The 4,086-nt window shown below is 39.9% G+C and overlaps 1 protein-coding gene across 4 annotated transcripts in view; it reads right to left on the bottom strand.

The window, feature by feature from the left end:
- The window catches only part of USP32 (ubiquitin specific peptidase 32), a 223,695-nt gene that overhangs the window by 95,414 nt on the left and 124,195 nt on the right, over positions 1–4,086 (bottom strand). Inside the window, exon 1 of one of the 4 annotated variants that reach the window (XM_023516589.1) lies at positions 343–396. The exons of the other annotated variants lie outside the window; for them this stretch is intronic. The gene's annotated coding sequence lies outside the window, so the exon portion shown is untranslated. Of the gene's footprint in view, positions 1–342; positions 397–4,086 lie in introns of those variants that run through there. 4 annotated transcript variants of the gene reach the window in all.

Genomic DNA, 4,086 nt, shown 5'->3' with positions numbered 1-4,086 from the left:
AGAGTGCTGTGGCATCACACAGCTCACAGCAACCTCCAACTCCTGGGCTTAGGCGATTCTCTTGCCTCAGCCTCCCGAGTAGCTGGGACTACAGGGGCCTACCAAAAAGCCCGGCTATTTTTTTGTTGCAGTTTGGCCTCAGCTGGGTTTGAAAATTTAAAAGATACAATATTCTGCAAACATTTAGCAAAAACATATTATAGGCCTGAAACTGTACTAAAAAATACAGATATGACTGAGAATAAGACAAAAACGTTTAGAATCGAGTAGACAGGAAATCTGGTCATTTTAATCTAGTATGGAAAGTACAATGAAGAAATACTATTTTCTGGGAGCACATACCTGAGTAGTCCTTGGAGGTCCTGATTTTTTTTTTGCAGTTTTTGACCAGGGCTGGGTTTGAACCTGCCACCTCTGGATATGGGGCCAGCGCCCTACTCCTTTGAGCCACAGGCGCCCCCCAGAGGTCCTGATTTTTAAAGAGGCACACGAAGAGCATCTACGGGTTGACCAGGGAAAAGAAAGGAAGTGTGGCAGACGAAGGATATTATAAGCAGAGGTAAAACAGGATGTTTAAAAGTTTGAAAGCAAGATAGGAATAGGACAGAAAGGGGGACAAAAAGCTGTTATGTTTTAACTAAAACAAGAAAAGGGATAGCCTGTATCTCTTATTTGGACCCACAGACCCAAGATAAAAGGTAAAACATGGAAAGAATTTTATTTTCTGATAACAAAGGGTATTAAAGATGGCAGTTCAACCTAGAACCAGTAGGCTATTCAGCCACAATTTCAAAGGGTAACATAAGCTCTCAGACTCAGAAAAGAAGAAGAGGGCCGGATGTGATGGCTCATGCCTATAATCCTAGCACTTTGGGAGGCTGAGGTGGGTGGATTGCCTGAGTTCATGAGTTCAAGACCAGCCTGAGCCAAAGCAAGACTCCGTCTCTAAAAATAGACAGGCATGTTGTGGCAGGCACCTGTAGTCCTAGCTACGTGGGAGGCTGAGGCAAAAGAATCAAGCCCAAGAGTTTGAGGTTGCTGTGAGCTATGATGTCATGTACTCTACCAAGGGTGACAAAGGGCGATAAATAAATAATAAAAAAAAAATAAAGGAAGATGGCTCACAAAGCTGTTAGCACTATGCATGTACTACAATAGAGGATGGGATACGTAGATTTAAAATTGTAAAAGGCCGGTGAAACTAATCATTTAACACTAATTACATTGTCTTTTTTTTGTGAGAGAGTGTCTCACTATGTCACCCTTGGTAGAGCGCAGTGACAACCACAGCTCACAGCAACCTCAAACTCTTGGGCTTAAGCAATTCTCTTGCCTCAGCTTCCCAAGAGCCGGGACTATAGGCACCTGCCACAACACCTGGCTTTTTTTTGTTGCAACTGTTTAGTTGGCGAGAGCCGGGTATGAACCTGCTAACCTTGGTTTATGTGGCTGGCGCTGTAACCACTGTGCTACAGGCACTGAGCCAACACTAATTACATTTTGAGTTTACCATCTGTCCCTCTAAACTCCAGCACTAAGTATGGACAAAATGGACAGGGAGAGGGTTATTCAAGAATAAGCTGAAATGACTAGGTTTTGGTCTTTGAAAGTAGAATTTTTTTCCCCCGATTTTTTAATTATGTAGAATGTTTATGCTTTCTATACTGGCTTTCTGACTCTGAGCAGCAGCAGTATCAGATGTTCAGTTCAGCATCATCGCACACATCAATCTATCTAACTCCATCACCACATACATCATATCTATTTCCAGTGCCAAGGGCTCTTAAAATAATTTTTTAAAATTTACCAGTCCTGATTAAAACTGGTTAAGATCTACCAAAATCATAAGAATATGAACTTTGGGCTAAAGTTCTAAATGCTTTCTTAACTTAAATGAAAGGTAACAGGGCCCAGTGCAGTGGCTCACGTCTGTAATTCTAGCATTCTGGGAGGCTGAGGTAGATGGATCATCCTGAGCTCACAGGTTCGAGACCAGCTTGAGCCTGAGCCAGAGCAAGACCCCCATCTCTAAAAATAGCGCACTGTGGCGGGCGCCTGTAGCCCCAAATACTTGGGAGGCTGAGGCAAGAGAACTGCTAGAACCCAAGAGTTTGAGGTTGCTGTGAGCTATGACACTACAAAGTGAGGGTGACAAAGTGAAACTGAATCTCAAAAATACATACATAAAAAAAAGGTGAATGGAATTTGCAGTTCTAAAAAATGTACTTCCCATCACAAAATCTAAAATCTTACATAACTCAAATAATTATTCTAACTCTGTGCTGAGCATAAAGTTTTCCAGTTTCATTTGTGATTTATATAAAACAAAATTTGACTAAATATCGTAGTGTGCTCAACTTACTGTTACTTCAAATTTCACTTTTTAATTATGTGTTAAAAAGTAATTAAAGGCATCTGTACATTAATGTTATTTGCAAGTAAAAAATTATAATTTCTTTTTGTTTCCTAGATCTGTTGGCTCATTACACAAATTTAAATGGAGTAATTGATAAAATAAATATCAATATTTATTTTGATAAATATTTAAAATAAATATTTTTAAAATAATTATTTTCTGACTATTTATAAATTCGTTAATAACATCTCTAATTTTTAATCACAATTTTCCACATTCTTGACACATTATTTGAAAAGTTCAATGTACCAAATATTATTTGAATGAAATAGCCTACAAAGATATCAATAGTGAATTAACAAGAAGCAATTTTGAAAGCAAGAGTGAAAATTTTTAGGTTATAAATCATAATCATCAGCTTGTAAAGCCAATTTTTCTGTAAGAATTTCTATAAGAAATTTAGCAGTAATTCTAGCTTCGTGATAATGCTTTCATAGTAAGGTCTCAGAAAGTAGTTGTTTGCCTGAAGCCAAAGGGTGATTTGGTTGTCTGTTGAACAAATCTGGTTCTACGAATTGTAAAATAATAGCAAACAAACTGGTAGAAAAACACTTTCTTGGTACAGATCGGGGTAAATTAATCTTTGTACTGATCTACAGCTTTATTAGAAAACTGCTTGATGCGTCAGAACAATTACTCTCTGAAGACAGGTGTAAAAACCACTGAACTCACAAGCCAAATGTCCACTAATACAACAAGATTCATATTCTTCATAAAACATATACTCTTGGCCAGGCACTCAAGGTTCAAGGGCCCACCGAATTAAGTCTTTGCAGATCGAGCTAATAACAACCTGTACTTTTAATACTCTAAATAATCCTGATGTTCAATAAAGGAGGTAATTACTGATATACCATAGTAGCCTTTTTATTTATTTATTTATTTGAGACAGAGTTTCATTGTGTCGCCCTCGGCAGAGTGCCATGGTGTCACAGCTCATAGCAACTTCAAACTCTTGGGTTTAAGCAATTTTCCTGCCTCAGCCTCCCAAGTAGCTTGGACTATAGGCACCCGCCACAATACCCGGCTATAGCCGTCGTTGTTGCTTAGCTGGCCTGGGCTGGGTTCGAACCTGCCAGCCTATGTGTATGTGGCTGGCTCCAAAACCACCTGTGCTATGGGCACCGAGCCATAGTAGCCTTTTTTTGTTGAGACAGAGTCTCTCTCTGCTGCCCAGGCTAGTGTGCCATGCCAACAGCCTAGCTTACAACAACCTCAAACTCCTGGGTTCAGTGATCCTCTTGACTCTGCCTTCTAAGTCGATGGTACTACAGGTGCCTACCACAATATCTGGCTAATTTTTCTATTTTAGTAGAGATGGGTCTTGCTCTTGCTCTTGCTCTTGCTGGTACCCTGGTAGACTTAAAGGACTTATTTTTTTATTTGTGGATACTCCTCTTACAAGAAACAAGGATATGGCTGGGCGCAGTGGCTCATGCCGGTAATCCTAGCACTCTGGGAGGCTGAGGGGCGGGGGGATTGCTTGAGCTCACAAGTTCAAGACCAGCCTGAGCAAAAGCGAAACCCCCTTCTCTACTAAAAATAGAAAAACTGAGGCAAGAGGTTCACTTGAGCTCAAGTTGGAGTTTGCTATGAGCTATAATGCCACGGCACTCTATCCAGGCAACAGCTTGAAACTCTGTCTCCTAAAAAAAAAAAAAAAAAAAAAA

The sequence above is a fragment of the Otolemur garnettii genome, unplaced genomic scaffold, assembly GCF_000181295.1.
Source record: "Otolemur garnettii isolate 467f Iridium unplaced genomic scaffold, OtoGar3 scaffold00094, whole genome shotgun sequence".
Taxonomy (NCBI): Eukaryota; Metazoa; Chordata; class Mammalia; order Primates; family Galagidae; genus Otolemur; species Otolemur garnettii.
Note: the sequence above shows the minus strand (reverse complement) of the source record. Positions and strands in the feature narration are given on the sequence as shown.